At 43.2% G+C, this 17,667-nt stretch overlaps 1 long non-coding RNA gene across 1 annotated transcript; it reads left to right on the top strand.

Annotated features, from left to right (window-relative positions):
- The first annotated feature begins 249 nt into the window (after positions 1 to 249).
- Positions 250 to 9,801, top strand: LOC102774751. Its single transcript, XR_435358.1, has 3 exons — positions 250 to 412; positions 506 to 708; positions 8,211 to 9,801. It is a non-coding gene; the product is annotated as an uncharacterized LOC102774751 (long non-coding RNA).
- Positions 9,802 to 17,667: the final 7,866 nt, after the last annotated feature.

Here is a 17,667-nt window from a genome sequence, read left to right on the forward strand (position 1 = left end):
TATACTATAAGGATTATTAGTACAAAAAATTGTATCATAACATTATTACTGGTCGCATTTTTCAGAAAACTGAGTCTTAGGTTAAGCAAAGTTACCTGAGGCTAGAGTTCTCAGTGGAGCTAGCTGAGTTCACTCAGGCATTAACCATTAAGCAATACTCATTCTCCGCCCCACCCCCATCCCCCAGGGCAGGGGAGGAATGTGGGGAGGAGGAGGAGGAACTATGAGGAAGTCACAGGGACAGAACAAGAAAGAACTCCAGGTACTTTTGGTGACTTAGGTCCAACAGGAAAATGGGTAACCAATTAACCTGGGAGATATTCCCACATCCTGTTTTTGAAAGAAAGAAACCATTTTGAAAGTTAGAAATGAGTTGGAACAATGCTGCATTTAAGCTGAGCTCAAGCAGCAGGTATTTGTGGAGTGTAGATTTTACACTGGGCTATTCATTTTGCTTTGGAAAGTGACGTTGAATTATGATACCTTTGTGATTACTTTATCCTAGAGTTTTGCTCGACGAATGAGCCCAAATCTCGGCCCCAGAGGTCAAGGGGGCATGGACAGAGCACAGGCTAGGATTTGCTCGGGGAACAGTGCCTGGGGCAGAGGACGTACGAGGGGAGGAGCTCCTTGCCCGTGAGGCTGCCGGGAGCCCGGAGGTGGGCTGGAAGGACTGGAAGAACCTGGCTCTGCGGCGGAAGCGAAGCGGTAAGTGTCCGTCTCCCAGGACAGACCGCTGGCGTCCGCACCGAGAAAAGCTTACCAGCAGCGCCGCCAGGGTCTGCCTAGGGGCGTGATGGTGCTCAGAGCACTGAGGGGAATTCCTCCAGCAGTTCTCAAACTCAGCACCACTGCACCTGGAACCGGCTGCCTCCTCTCAGCCTCCGAGGAATGGATTCACGTCCCTGCACCTGGGGGGGGAGGGCAAGATGCTCTGCCTGTATCCCCCCATGCCCACACCTCTGGGTGGAATCTCCTGCAGCCCTTGCCTGAGTGGGTAGGAGGCAAAGGGGGGAAGAGAGACCATCCCGGTGAAGAGCAAAGGGAGACTGGGACGGAGGGAGAGGGGGCGGCCGGGCGAGGGGCGGAGAGGGCTCCAGTGCAGGGGCTGGTCCAGGTCTGCCTGGGAGCCAGCTGGGCCGCTCCGCTCCTCCCGGGCGTGGGTTATGCTGGAGAGCGCCGGGCTCCTGAGTGGACAGGGGACTGGGACCCGTAAGGTGAGAGGTAAGGTGGGGTTTGAGGCAGGTGGAGGAGTGCGTTGCTAAAGGAGATTTCAGAACTTGCCGGAACAGAAGGACTCCTGGGGCACTGTGGTCTGAGAAACAGTTTCCAGTCATTTGTGAGGGGGCTTCTGACCTTCAGAATTCGTGTTTCTACCCTGGGGGCTGGATTCCTGACCAATCTAAAGGCTCAAAGACGCAGTGTTAGAGTCAGTTCCCTCCGGGCACTTTCTGCTGGGGGGGGGGGGGGGAGGGGGGGGGGGCTCAGGGGGGTTCTGGGCATCAGGTGGGAAGGCAGAGGGGCCTTCTGGACTTTCCGCTGTTGGCATTCAAATTACTCTCGAAGCTGTTGAGAAAGATCTTCCCTGAGCATTTTGCGGAGAAGAAAATCAATCAAAAATTTGAAAGTGAGAAAAATTCATTAAACACACTTATAACCGTGTTACCTTAGGGGAGGTAGGGGGAGGCCAGGTTCAGGCCGAGAGAGCAACCGGAAAGAGCGTCACAGAGTGTGGTTCACACTCACAGCTCCCTGGGGAGAAACAGCAGCCACGGGGGCCTCGAGGGGAAGCCCCAAGGTCAGCCAGGAGGCAGGAGAAAGGGGAACTGCGGGCAAGCACCTTATTGTGGTGTCTGTGGGGAGGGACAGGGGAGCAGGTGAGAGGCTTAGAGGTGACTAATTTGAATCATTTCAGAGGTCCCTGGGACACAGGGGCTGTCCCGGCTGTCTGGTACCTGCCCTGGGTGGGTACAGTGCGTCTCCAGTGGCCCAGATGTGAGAGCTGGTAAGGCAGGTGGTGGGGTGTGCACGCGATTGGTTGCTCAAACGGGGGAACGGACTGGCCTCCGCATGTAGGCAGGACGGCATGTAAATAAACTATGTGACACCTGTGAACATAGGGATGAATACCTCATTTTCATGTTTTAGGGGACATAAACGTCTCTCCACGTAAGCCTAAATTTGCAGAGTTGGAGCCATTACCTCCTGTCTTATTTGCATGTGAGAGTTGTTAGTTAGGCCTTTGGTGGGTGGCTGTCTCCATCTTCAGGAAAGGGCCTGGTTACCTCTGAGCTTGGAAGCCGTAGCTTCCTCCCCGGGGTTCCTCTCATCCTGAGAGAAGGTGCAGGTCAAGCGACCGGGAGGCTCTGGTCAGTGGAATGATGGCTCTCCTGGAGATGCCGCATCCTGACCCCTGACCTTGGGAATGTTAGCTTCCATGGCAAAAGGGAATGAAGGCGGCAGATGCAATCAAGGTTGCTAGTCAGCTGATCTTGAGATGGGATTCCCGAAAAGGGGAAGAGGGAGGCCCAGCCGGTGTGGCTCAGTGGTTGAGCACTGACCTATGAGCCAGGATTTGATTCCCAGTCAAGGCACATGCCCAGGTTGTGGGCTCCTTCCCCAGTGTGGGGCGTGCAGGAGGCAGCCGATCAATGATTCTCTCATCATTGATGTTTCTCTCCCTCTCCCTTCCTCTCTGAAATCAGGAGAAATATATTTAAAAAAAAGACTGACTGCTAACATCTTGCCATCACTTTCCATCTTTGTCTCCATACCCCCCACCCCCCGTCCCCCCTGCACACACACACACAGCAAATACATAGCATTATCATGTGCAGGGCACTGTGCACTATGAAGTCCTTGAATCTTCAAAAGGACCCTTGTGGGTATGTGTCAAAGAGCTGCGGTACTTGGATATTGGAGTTATTCCAAAATGTGTTGGAACAATTCAATTTTAAAAATATCATTACACCAGAAAAGACATCTTTTACAATTATTTGAACTTACGGTGGAAATTTTAGATGTCAACCTTAAAGTGTACATGGGAGTGCATAGTTTTGCAGGACTCTTTCTGCGAGTAAGTAGTGCAAGTTTGTAAAGGACTATTCTAGACTCTCACAGGTGTGTCTTCCCTAGGTGATGTGCCCAGGATCACTAAAGAGGTTGGTGGGGGCGGTGGGTTGGGGACAGATGTGATGCATCAGTTAGAGGAGTGCCAGTCATTATGCTGAAAGAATCCTGGGAAATAGCTTAAAGGAAAATCAAAACGAGAGACTGAATAGAAAGGAGTTCAGCTCAGGGGAGGTCCAGAGGGACGGGCACTGAGTAACCAGGCTGTGCTCTCCAGCATCGCATGCAGTCCCTCCCTCAAACGTCATCCCAACCCGCCATCTCCCCTTTCATATTTACTTGATGTTCTTAATGATGTCTCCTCCTTAACCTCAAACACTAAGTGTTAAACTTACTCTATGATCTATATAGCAATGTGTGTGTGTGTGGGGGGAGTGGGGGGTGGGAGGGGACTCATTCTATTTTACCAGGGATGCATTAAGCAAACAGACACTTTTTCCCCTCTTTTGGGAACCAAATGAACGTCATAGCAGAAATGTCATGGTGCACTGGGGACCCAAAATGAGTGGAGATGTAGCTCTGAAATTGACTAATTGACTAATAGACTAGTGCAGAGGTGAGGCCGAAAGCAGAGGCAATGGGAAATCTACCATAGAAAAGAGATGCCCTGGATGTAATTTATTCAAACTGATCATTGCCACCAGTCAAATTCATCAGCTGTAACCCCACCTTTCACCTGTCAGAAAACAGCATTCTCTAACTTACAGGAATAAGTACGCTGGTTCTATGGTGTCTCTTGAATCTATCCTCTCCAAGAGTAAATACAGGAAGTGTAGAAATGTTGTTAGAATTTGCTCTGATCAATAGCTCAACTGAAGTTGCAGAAGTGCTTCTTAAGGGTGGTACAGTACTCACTTCAGTTCACTTATTTGGCTATTTTTCCTTCCCAATGTCCATGCTAATATGTGTCAAGGTAGACAAAATCTTTAGTGAATGAGTTGTCTTGCTCTGATTCCTTTTGAAACCTGGTGACCTAGGGATTAGAGCTTGGGCTTGGAAGCCAGAGGGGCATGCGATTAAGATGGCCATCAGTAACTGGTTGTGAGGCTTGGCTGGTGCAGAGTGGGGGTGATGTGCCTTACTCAGGACTGCTGGGAGGGATCAAAGGCCATGGTGCAGAGAGCCCAGGTCCCCGGTCTGCAATACATGCTGGCCAATATTATCTGTTTGATTTCTAATTTGGTTTCTGAATAGACTGACTGCCAGCAAGAATCTTGTGCAGAAGACCAATACAAGTCTCTTGGCTGTTATTTTTTCAGTTGTAAAATCACAAATTGATATCCGGGCTTTAAGTTGTTACTGGTAGTTTGGTTACTGAAACAATTTCATCCGTTTGATTAACTATTTAGATAATAAAACATTTACAAACACCATCTCACTTAATTCTCATGAGAACTTACAAGTCAACCAAAACAAGGAGTATTATCCTTCTTCTCATTTAGGGAAGTGAAAAGTGAGTTTAAAGGATATTAAATAATTCTCACCTTTATTCTCCCTTTTCCTCTCTAGTACTACCCTCATCCCTCTTCCAAGCACTAAAATCACACATCCTCATCAGAGCCCATTGTAAACGTTCCTCTTCTCTTTTCAGAGGAAAATAACTCATTCTTCTTAGACCTTCTATAGCACTTGAAGTGTGAACCATATAATTTAGCACATTATTACTGTGTCTTTCATTTCTTTCCAATGAAGTGTGTGTGTGTGTGTGTGCAATATATAAAAAATATATAAATGTAATTTAACTCCCCAGCAAGACAAGAAACCTCTCAAGGTTAAGGATCATGAAACTTAAATAGATTTTGGGTCTTACTACCCAGCCCCTTTCCCCCTTCATACTCCCTAGCCCAGAACTGGACTCAGAGTAAGTGCCTGGTGTAAACTGGATTGATTCCCAGAAGGTTTACCTGAAATGATGACCTAGAAAATCCATGGCAGGATAAAAATGGAGACTGGCTCCTTAGGGACTGTCATCTAAGAAGCAGAATAAAATGTTCCTGGGAGAATTGAAATGCAAAAAAGCAAACATGGGCAGGAAACGCATCACTTATGCAGCTTGTAGCATTGATTCTGGCAATGCCCACCGTGCCCCTGTAACTGTGACCAGGACATGCCTTTAGTCACAGTGTCCCCCAGTCATGCCACTGTGACCCTGTGTAGGTGGGGACATCCTTCTGTGGCTTTCTGACACTCTGTTCTCCCTTCTGAAGTGATGAGAATTGTCTAAAAAATTAAACAACTCCTAACTGAGGGAAGCTAAATATCAACTGGTATTTTTGGAGGCTCTCTTAAATTAGGACAGCTGAGTTTAATGGAAAAATAAACATGTTTTGTACTGAATATCAGTTGCATATTGCTGCACACTGAATATCAACCTACAGAGAATTTTCCCTTTTATCACTTTTCTCCCTGTTTTTATATGGTTTATTATATAATCAAATAGATAATCCTTGTAAATTCCAAAAGGTAAGGCATTACTGGGGTTCTTTTATTTTTTTTAAATATATTTTATTGATTTTTTACAGAGAGGAAGGGAGAGAGATAGAGAGCTAGAAACATCGATGAGAGAGAAATATCCATCAGCTGCCTCCTGCACACCCCCTACTGGGGATGTGCCCACAACCAAGGTACATGCCCTTGACCGGAATCGAACCTGGGACCTTTCAGTCCGCAGGCCGACGCTCTATCCACTGAGCCAAACCGGTTACGGCTATTGGGGTTCTTTTATAACATAAAATTCCAGATTTTTGCCAATGATTCTAATGACCAGGATTCCTATCTCCTAGAGTCTAGGATGGTGGTCGGCAAACTCTTTAGCAACAGAGCTAAGTATCAACAGTACAACGATTGAATTTTCTTTTGAGAGCCAATTTTTTTAAACTTAAACTATATAGGTAGGTACATTGTTATTAACTTAATTAGGGTACTCCTACGGCTTAGGAAGAGCCATACTCAAGGGGCCAAAGAGCCGCATGTGGCTCCCGAGCTGCAGTTTGCCGACCACGGTGACCTAGACCACTGTTCCTCATACAGTGAAGATGACAAGGCCCTTGAGGATTGTCTAGTTCTGGGGGGTCCTCTTCTCCAGGGGAATGCTCCCCAGTCTTTGAGGTGCTTAGGAATCAACTAGGAATTCTGTTTCATAGATCTGCATTTTAACAGAGAAGTGGTGCTTGTACTCCTGGTCCACACACCAAATTTGGGGTAGCAATGTTCGAGAATTGGGGCTCAGTGGTAAGACAGGTCCCTGATAGCTTGGCCAAAGATTCTTATGTGGAAGCAAATGTGGTCCCCATAACTGGAGGTCAGAAAAGTCCTTAAATTCTAGATGTCCCTGCTTTAAAGGGAAGACAAGCTGGGGAAGACTTGAGTTTTTGAAGAAAAAAATGATTAACAGCTATTCCTCCTCTTTCTTTCCCTCCTCCTCCTCTTCCTTCTTTTTCATGCCTGATAGAGACCAGGGAATCAATGTGTTAATACTCGTCCCTTCTGCCATCAATACTACCTCTGTGACTACCTAGCTGTGGGGCCGTAGGTAAACCACTGGAAATGCTGCAATAACCAATGCGATCTGCATGGTGTCTGGGCCCGTGCACTTCACTGCCTTTAGCCCCAGCAGTCCTTACCAACCGTGTCACTGTGAGGCAGAGCTTCTTTGACCCCCAGAATGCTTTAGTGTGGGGCCACCTTCCTGTCCAAGAACTTGTCATTCATTTGATCAGGTGGACACAGATAGATCATGTAGGACAAGCTGCCATTGTAGACCTTGGCAATCATTTAGAATAGGAGCTTTAGGTTCCAAGAGGAGGAGCCCCAGGACCTCTGAGTTGGAAGGGCGGTAGCGTCGTCTTAGAGTATACGTATTAGGAAATGACTAGTGCCTGGGAGCTCTCCCTGGTGCTGCTTAAGGCTTCTCCACAGAAACCTCTTGAATTTCTGCTCTTTTGTCTAAAGCATCCATCTAATTCCTGGCTTGTAAACGTGCCCTACTTGGACTTTTCTGCTTGATTATATTTCATATTTTTTTCTGGCCAATACTTGGAGCCTTTTGTCTTGCCTGGGAAAAAGTAGTGAGGTCTTTAAGCTCTTTCTTTGAGGACAGATCTTCTAAACCATTAAACCCTGTCTGTTTATCTATCTACCATCTATCTATCTATCTATCTATCTATCTATCTATCTATCTATCTATCTATCATCTATTTATCTATCAATCATCTATCTATCTATCTATCTATCTATCATCTATCATCTCTCTGTCATCTCTGCTTTAATTTGATGTTCTTGACAAGGGAAGGAAAAGAAAGTTCATTGTGGCCATATCTTCATAAGCAAAATAAGGCAGAGGCACATAGTAGGTGTTAATGCACTTTAAAAATTTTGCATAAGACTTATATAAAATAAACTCGTGAACCACTGTTGTGGGTCAAGAATATCCCAGAATATCTATCTATCTATATATCTATCCTATCTATCTATCTATCATCTATTTATCTATCAATCATCTATCTATCTATCTATCTATCATCTATCATCTCTCTGTCATCTCTGCTTTAATTTGATGTTCTTGACAAGGGAAGGAAAAGAAAGTTCATTGTGGCCATATCTTCATAAGCAAAATAAGGCAGAGGCACATAGTAGGTGTTAATGCACTTTAAAAATTTTGCATAAGACTTATATAAAATAAAATCAACTGTTTAAAAGTGTACAATTCAGTGGCATCTAGTAAAGTCACACTGTTGTATAACCACTACCTCTATCTAGTACCCCCCCCCCCAAAAAAAACCCCACTTAATGCATACCTTTTGAAAGCTGACTGAAAGCAAAGATTACTTGGGTGATTCAGAAGAAATTTCTGCCACTTATTGGATTCACTAGGCAATTTATTGACTCTAACAATTGTAAATCTCTTAACTATATGAATACTTTTTATCTTTGTTTTGCCTATGCAGTAATGAAAATAATGATAATACCAGTTATTATTCATGGAATATTATTCTACTATATGCCAGACACTTTAAATATATTTTCCTAGTTAAGCCTCAGAACAATCTAATGAAATAAGTGCTATTATTAACTTTTGACAGAAAAGAACACTGAAGCGCCAAGAATTCAATTAACTTGCCCAAGGCCACACCACTATGAAGCCATAGAGCTGAGGCTTAATCCAAGGCTGTCCGACTCCAGGACCTGATCTCTTAATCACAGTAAGATAATGCTTCATGTGGACATGTACTTGTTATCTCTGCCAAGCATGCATTTTGTTAAACTCTCAGCAAGCAAAATATTGGCTACATGTACGATCAAGATTGGAAACATGGGAACAAGGAATGAGAAGCTAACAAAACACCAGAAGTCTTCCCAGAACCTTTAAAATCATGATTTATAACTATAACCTCCTTTCTCTTGCATAACCGATCTCTTTTCCTCTAGTGGATCACTACTGGCAAAAAAGAAACCTGCTCTAATGTCCATTTTAAAAACAAACATCAAAACCTGTCTTGATTCCACATCACGCCTTTCTGGTTGCCTTCCTATTTTCTGCTCCCCTTGACTACACTGTGTTCACTGCTTCTTCATTCATCTCCCTTCTTTCCCAACCTGCTCCAATAGAGATCGTGTCCTCACCCCTCCCCTGACACAGCCCTCGTAAAAGCCACAAGTGACCTCCATGTTATCAAATCCATCGCTTACTTTTTAGGCCTTAACTTGTGAAACTTTTCATCAGCCTTTGGCACAGTTGGCCATTGGGTCAGCACTCCTTGAAACTCTTCTTATGCCTCTGTCATCATCCTCTCCTGGTTCTCTTTCAACTACACAGGCTCCTCTTTCTCACTCTCTCTCCCTGGTTCTTGGTTCTGATTCTAGGCACCTGGTCCCCCCTCCTCCACCCAGGGCTTGGTTCTGGGACCCAGGCCATTCCCCATCCACATGTCTTCCCCCATGGTAACCTCATCCAGTCCCATGGCTCCCAGTGCTCCTTTTATAGCTCACGCTGTGACATGACATCTGCTCAGGCTCCTCCCAAGTTTTAGCTGCCACCTTGATGTTTCTTCTTCAGGTTTAATAGGCATTTCATACTTAACACGTCTAAGACTGAGGTCTTGATTTGAGCCCCTAAACTTGCTCTTTCCTCAGAGTTCTCCATCTCATAAATGGCATCATAGTTTACCCAGCTGCTCAGATTAAAACAACAATAACAACCACCACCTTGATTTCTCTCTCCTCCATCCCTAACTCATTCATGACAAGGTGGCTTAACTAACTCTACATGATATCAGAAATCAGTTGACTTCTATGTATCCCCATCCCCCCTGTAACCATTGTAATCCAAAGCATCACCATCCCTCACTACTACAATAGCCTTACCTCTGGTTTGTCTGCTTGTTCTTACTACTCATTCATTCTGACAACTGCCACCAGAGCCAATCAGATCAGGTGACTCCCCTGCTTAAACCTGTCCTTTGGTTCTTATCTCAAATAAAACTGAAACGCGTTGCTTCGGCTTTCAAGCTCCTACATACACTGCCCTCTGAGTTCACCTAGTTCCCTACTCTCCCTCTCCATCTAAGCTCTACCACGCCAGCCTTCTTTCTAGTTCCCACATATGCCAAGCCCCTTTCCTGGCTGGTCCTTCTGCCTGTAATTCACTTCGCCTAGATTTTTAAAAATCATATATTTTTATTGATTTCAGAGAGGAAAGGAGAGGGAGAGAGAGATAGAAACATCCATGATAAGAGAGAATCACTGATGGGCTGCCTCCTGCACACCCTACACTGAAGATTGAGCCTGAAACCCAGGCATGTGCCCTCACCGGGGATCTAACTGTCACCTCCTGGTTCATAGATCGACACTCAACCACTGAGCCACCCTGGCTGGGCTCTCTTAGATTTTTACATAGCTGACTTCAGATCATTCATGTGTCAGTCCAATATCCCCTTCCTGGAGAAGTCCATGCTAACTATCCTTTCCAAACTAGTCACCAAGCTCCAGACCGGTCACTATCACATGGCTTCTTTTGTTTTCTCCATTATCCTCATCACTATCTACAAATGCTTTGCTTGCTTGTTTATTATCTCTTAAGATATAAGCTCCATGAGGGCATAGACCACACTAACCACTGTACCCTTCATGCCTAGAACAGTGCCTGACACAGTTTAGGTGCCCAGTAGATGAGGGGATTGAGGCTCAAAAAATAACTTGCCCCAAACCATCCAGTTAGTAAGTGATGAATCCAAAATTTGAACCCAGGTCTTTTTACTATAAATCTTGGAGTTCTTTTTTTACATGATCATTCATGTGATATATATTTTATATAAATGGGTTACCTGGCTTTTTATTATTCATAATTGTGAAATAATAGAAAATATATATTGGTCTCTGCCCTTGGTTCCTGGCACAGAGCTCCCAAAACTCTTGTGACTTCTGAAGCGATAAAAATGTTAGGGGCAGCTTTTGCTTTAATGTATTTGTGTTTTGATCCCTGTTCCTAACACAGAGCTCCTGAAACCCTTGTAATTTCCTGGGTGATAGAGGTGTCTTTTATTCTAATGAGGTGACTCTGGGTGGGGTCTTACATGCGGGCTGGTCACAGGGAAGACCAACCATGATTGGAAGCTCAGGATTTTCAGCTCCAACCCCCATTCTCGAGAAGGGAGGAGGTTTGAAAATGGAGTTAGTGGTTGGTCGCTCATGGCTACATGATGAAGCCTCCAGAAAAACCTCCAAAAGGACGGGGTTCAGAGAGCTTCAGGCTGGTGAACAAATGGAGGTGCTGGAGGGCCGTGCCCATGAAGAGGACATGGACCTCCGTGCACCTTCCCACAGGCCAGGCCTTCCACCTGGGTGCTCCTCTGTGTCTCTTAACATATCCTTTTTATAATAAACCAATAAACATAAGTAAACTGTTTTTCTTGACTTCTGTGAGCTGCGGTAGGAAGTTAATCGAACCCCAGGAGGGGGTCATGGAACCTCTGATTTATCTGGTGGATTGGCCAGAAGCACAGGGGACAACCTGGACTTGTGATTGGAATCTGAAGTGGGGTGGGGCCAGTCTTGTGGGACTGAGTTTAACCTGTGGGATCTGACACTATCTCCAGGTAGGTAGTGTCAGAGCTGAGTTAAAGTGTACAGCACCCAACTGGTGTCATGGAGGAATTGCTTATGTGGGGAAAAACCTCCACACATTTGATGATGGGAAGTGTCAGAAGTGAGTGTTCCCCATGAGTAAAAAGGAAAGATTCACAGGAAAGAAAAACACAGGTGGAGGGGGACACTAGGTAGTTTTTTCTTATTCAATAATGTTTATTAAAAAAAAAACACCCCTAACCGCCGAAACCGGTTTGGCTCAGTGGATAGAGCGTCGGCCTGCGGACTGAAGGGTCCCGGGTTCGATTCCGGTCAAGGGCATGTACCTGGGTTTCAGGCACATCCCCAGTAGGAGATGTGCAGGAGGCAGCTGGTCGATGTTTCTCTCTCATCGATGTTTCTAACTCTCTATCCCTCTCCCTTCTTCTCTGTAAAAATCAATAAAATATATTTAAAAAAAAAACCAAAAAAACAAAAAAAACCCCTAACTAATATGAAAGTTTTTTCTTGCTCTAAAATGTTATTATAGTTGCATACACACATCACACTTTATTTATTTTCTTAAATATATTTTATTGATTTTTACAGAGAAGAAGGGAGAGGGATAGAGTGTTAGAAACATCGATGAGAGAGAACACTCGATCAGCTGCTTCCTGCACACCCCCTATAGGGGGTGTGCCCGCAACCAAGGTACATGCCCTTGACCGGAATCGAACCCGGGACCCTTCAGTCCGCAGGCCGACGCTCTATCCACTGAGCCAAACCGGTTAGGGCCACACATCACACTTTAAATTAATATGCTATATATCTGGAAAATATTTTTGTAGTAATACACTTTTTATTGTTGTTGTTAATCCTCTCCTGAAGATATTTTTCCGTTGATTATTTTTTTAGAGAGAGTTGAAGAGAGAGGGAGAGACAGAGAGAAAGAAACATCGATGTGAGAGAGACACATGGATTGGTTGCCTTCTGTACTCACCCCGACCTGGGGCCTAGGATTGAGCTGTAACTGAGGTACATGCCCTTGATGGGAATTGAACCCAGGACCCTTCAGTCTGCAGGCCGACGCTCTATCCACTGAGCCAAACCAGCTAGGGCACACTTTTATTTTTTAAAAAATATTTTTTTATTGATATTACAGAGGAAGAGAGAGGGAGAGAGCTATAGAAGCATCAATGATGAGAGAGAATCATTGATCTGCTGCCTTCTGCACGCCCCCCACCCCCCACTGGAGATCGAGTCCAGGCACACCCCGGCATGCGCCCTTGACTGGAATTGGACCTAGAGCCCTTCAGTCCACAGGCTGACGCTCTATCCACTGAGCCAAACTGACTAGGGCACACTTTCTATTTTTAACGAGCTAAAACTTACAGAAAAAGCAATTTACTGATTTAAAATAATATATTGACAGAGGAGAGAGAGAGAGAGAGAGATTTGTTGTTAATGCATTCATTGGTTGAGTCTTGTGCCCTGACTGGGGATTAAACCTGCAACCTCGGTTTATCAGGAAGATGCTTTAACCAACTGCACTACTAGGCCAGGGCTATATACTGGTTTATTTTTTATTTTTGGTCAGAAAGTTATTAAAATATATTTGGAACAATTTACCTTGCAGTCAATCCTTTTACATTCTCTTGAACAAAATTATTTTTTAAATTAGTGTCTTAAATTCTCTAAAAAAAGGTTTCATAATGCCATTCTCAAATGGAGGAACTGTGGTTTGCTAACCATACATTTTGAATGTGCCCGAAATAGAAATACAGAAATATGTATGTTCTAGGACAGTGGTTCTCAACCTTCCTAATGCCACAACCCTTTAATACAGTTCTTCATGTTGTGGTGACCCCTAATTTCATTGTTACAAGTTAAACATAATTAAAGCATAGTGATTAATCACAAAAACAACATGTAATTATATATGTTTTCCGATGGTCTTAGGCGACCCTTGTGAAAGGGTCGTTCAACCCCCAGTGGGGTCTTGACCCACAGGTTGAGAACCGCTGTTCTAGGAGGAAAAGCAGTAATAAGACTCCTAAGTAACCTGAGGATTTTCAAAATAATAGGTACATGTACTTAAAAACCACTGTATGAGTTTTTCCCCTCATAACTCTAGGTTTTTGTTGTTGTTGTTTTTTAACTTTTTGCATCTAAGAAAGAATGTACTTAGTCTGTAAAGTCCAGTGTGCTGGTACTGATGTCCCCTGGCCTCCTGCTGTTGGACTCCATCTGTTGGCTTCACCCGGGAGCATGATGAGTCATTCAGCTTTCTCGATGCTTCGGTCTACCCTCTGCCACATACACCTCTTCTCCCCCAGTCTCCTCAATATAGCGACATAACACTTTTTGATTAAGCTAATAATGTTTACATAATGTCTGTTGTTCAGAGCTGAGCCAAGTATGATTGTACAACTGTTTTTTTTGTTGTTGTTTTTAAATCTTGGCATGAATAATTGCCTTTTGGCCATTGTTTTGTTCTCGTTGTGCTTTTCCCCAATTCATCTACACACTTTCTGAATGAACTATAATTTCCCTCACTGAGGTCAGACAGATGGATTATCCGTTTCTCTCTTTCTCTTTCTCGTGTTCTTGGGACAGCCTCCTGTGGTGCTCTTCTTGCGTCCGTCTCCTCTGGCTGCTCTCCATGAGGCCCGCGGACATCAGTCCTGGGTTCCTTTGATCAGATTCCTAAGAATGCCCTTTGCTATTGCCTTGGAGTGGATCTTTCACTTTCTGGACCTGTGTTTATTTCTTTTTGGTTTATATTATTGTATGGTTTACATTTTGCAGTAAATTCCTCAAAAGGGTACATATAGGGAACACTTTTTTTTGAATCAGTGTAAATGAAAATGCCCTTATTTTGCCCTCGGACTTAATGGGTAGTTTAATTGGGAGTGGAGTTCTGGAATCAAAATAAGTTTCTCTCGGAATTTTAGATGTACTGATCTTTCTTCCAGTGTGACTATTGAGAAATCTGACATCATTTCTGACTCCTACCTCTTCGTACGTGATATATAGGGTGTCCCAAAATTGTATAGACACTTGAACAGCTGATAACTCACTTAATTTTGAAAATGAGCTGTATGTTAATAAACACTGATTTTATAATTATTCCAAGTGTGTGTACATTTTTTGGAGGAGATTTTAGGATCTTCTCTTTATCTTTAGTGTTCTGAATTTTAAAATGACTTGCCTTGGTATGGGTCTTTTTTCATTTACTATGCCAGGTGCTTGGTGGTTCTGTTCAATCTAAATATGCATGTTTCCTCAGTTAAAATGAGTTATACTCATTTTTTTGGTATAATTTCTGCAACCTTAGGGGGCTTACTATGGGCCATTTTATTAGTTGTCCTGCCCTTCAATATTGCTCAGAAAAAATGCTTATGTTGAAGATTTTTAAAAAAGCTTTATTTATAATTTTCTCTTTAAACTTCATAAAAGCTGATAGATTTTATGGAAATTTTTCTACTAATACCATTATTATTTTTTCCCCTTGGAAAAAAGGTAGACTCTTCTTTGGAAAAATATTATTATTATTATTTTATTGATTTCAGAGAGGAAGGGAGAGGGAGAGAGAGATAGAAACATCAATGATGAGAGAGAATCATTGATTGGCTGCCTCCTGCACACCCGCTACTGGGAATCGATCCTGCAACCCGGGCACGTGCCCTTGACCAGAATCAAACCTGGGATCCTTCAGTCTGTAGGTCAATGCTCTTTCCTCTGAGCAAAACCAGCTAGGGCTCTTCCTTGGAAAAATAAATGTCTAATTGATTATGTTAAGGTTTTAAACTTAAAATGAATTAGTGACAATTTTGTATTTGTCACTGGGACCTCTCCAAAAAGGATGTTCTGACTTTTAAAGTGTGTCTCCATGTATAAAATACATAGTTGAACGAATATTAATTGGTTGCTCACTGTTCTGTCTAGATTTGGGAGAAAGTACTCCCTGACTTCTGATGTAAAAGACAGGAGGAGATACTCATCCGGAGCAGGGCCACATCCATCTTGATGCTGAGCTCAGGGTAGACGGGTGGAGGAAAGAATCTTGGGCAGAACCCAGGTCAGGTGTAGCGGGGCTAGGGAGGTGGAAGTCTTCCTTATTCTGGCGATGCTTTGAAATCTTACTTTATAGTTCACGACAGCAAACTAAGCAAGTAACAGCAAGGGCCAGCTCACTGTCTGGTGATGGTGGACATGGTGGTGGTCATTGATTCCTGGCACTGCTGGCTGCAAAATAAGCTTGCTGTCTCAAAATAAGAGATGTTCATTGTGAGAAGAATGACTTCAACTGGCAGTGGGAGGGCGAAGGATGGGCCAGTGATGTCATTTCTACCTCTCCCAGAGCACCACATACATACGCCTTCCCCTTTTAAGGGCCCGGTGGATACTTATTTGGTTGAATCATATAGGTGGGGCAGGAAGGATTCAGATAAATAAGGCAGCAGCCAACCTGTGACAATCTCACTCATTGTTCTTGGAGAGGAGAGACCTTGTCATTTGTGTTAGGTGCAGCCAGAAATGATCCAGGATATTAGGAGCTACGTACATTGACTAGGACATTGATAGCTACTTGCAAAGGAAAGAGATGGTTATGGGGTGTGGCTGACACCAGAAGGATACTTAGGATTGTTCCAAGATAAGCAACATCAGTAATTGTGTGAGGAATGAGTCAACCAGATTAATTACGTAATTTTGTTCCATAAGGACTAGTAAGATAGTTGAGCCAACATTAATTTTGGGTTTCAGGAAAAAGTAATAAAATTTATATGATATTAGATAATAAATGACATTAAAATAGTAACTAAAATAGTATTCTAAGCTTTTTTACATGAACTGGTGCTTTTGATCTTTATTAGAACCCAGTGAGGTCGATGCTACATTAGCCTCATTTTTACGGATAAAACTGAGTCAAAGAGAGGTTAGGTGACTTGCCTAAGCACATACCAATGGTTTCCAGCAACTTTACAGCATGGATCCTTCTAAGGGAAAAAATGTGTTGAATTTATGAGTTGTACGGGGAAGAGAAAGCTATGTCCTGAGCATGTAGTCATGATAACCTACGAAATGACAATGTGGGGCTTCAGGTCCTGAGAGAAAAATCCTATAACCCATTCACCTTGTCTTGGGAAGTCTGTTATATGTGCATGAAAATGGTGAATGTATCCAAATGCTGGAGGGGAAACAAAGAGAAATCCTTCCTATCATGTAAGAGCAACTGCATAATATTAACTTATTTTAAGTGCAGGGTATGTATTGTCTATTAATATATCACTCAATATACCTTTGGCTGGCAAGCATGCACTAATCAAGAACTTGCTTTAGTTTCATTATTTAAGGAGATGCTCAAATCCCAAAACAGTTTTAGCTCTGTATATTTCAAAATAAAGATTCTTTTATCAGATTCATTTGGAAGATTACAATAAATCCTCACTCTTTTGTTTGTGTCGACCTGAGACAAAGGTTTAGAAATCAGATAGCATGTTAAAATTAGCTTGCTGTCTCAAAATAATTTTTAAATATGTTTCTATTCATATTCTTTGACATCTGCTATCATGGGGGAAGGAAAGGGAAAAGGAAACAACATTTATTTAGGTCTCACTATGCCAACATTCTACATATTGAAATTCGTGAATGATCTTCAGTCTCATGTGGTCGCTGGTTAGAGCACAGGCTGTGGCATCAGAGGTGCTCACGTTCAAATTCAAGCTCTAGCACTTACCGTCTTTGGGACCTTGACCAAGCCTCAGTTTCACTCATAGACTGTTGCCATAAAGAAATAAAATGCTGCAAGTAAAGCATTTTGCACAGGGTCTGACCCATAAACATTGGCTATTATGACAATAGGGACAGGGTCAAGGTGAGGTGAGTGAGGCACTTGTCACAGGTGCAAAATTTAAGGGGGTTCCCCAAAAGCTCAGTCATGAAGGTAATATTTTAATGCAGTATTTTCAAAGTCAATGATAAACAAAATTTTTTTAAAGAACAGGACTGATAGTTCTGATTTTTCCTTCTCCCAGCTTCAATGTGGCTTGGCATGGCCCCGTACACTGTAACATGTATGTTGCATATATTATTGTGCATGGGTATTGTCATTTCTTTTGTTGTTGAGCAGAAGTAAAAGTTGTCTTTTAATATTCTTCCCTGTGAGGGTCACTGTCCAGTAATGTACGACTTGGCCGAGAAGCTGAAACAAGCGCATCCGTTTATGTGCGGCTTCATTGTCTAAACTGTGGTGTCATAACAAGGTAAATAAACACAAATGCTTGCGGAACTGTATTGAACTGGGCCATTGTGGCATGAAGTTTCAGAATAGCTTAGAGACATATGTGTATATAGCGTTCATATGGAAAATAATACAATAATTAATAAGTAATACAAGAATAAACTCTGTTTCACATACAACTGTTAACTACATTTGCCCCACCCTATATAGATCTTATTTTTCTGAAAATTGTT

Source organism: Myotis davidii, unplaced genomic scaffold (assembly GCF_000327345.1).
Source record: "Myotis davidii unplaced genomic scaffold, ASM32734v1 scaffold1275, whole genome shotgun sequence".
Taxonomy (NCBI): domain Eukaryota; kingdom Metazoa; phylum Chordata; class Mammalia; order Chiroptera; family Vespertilionidae; genus Myotis; species Myotis davidii.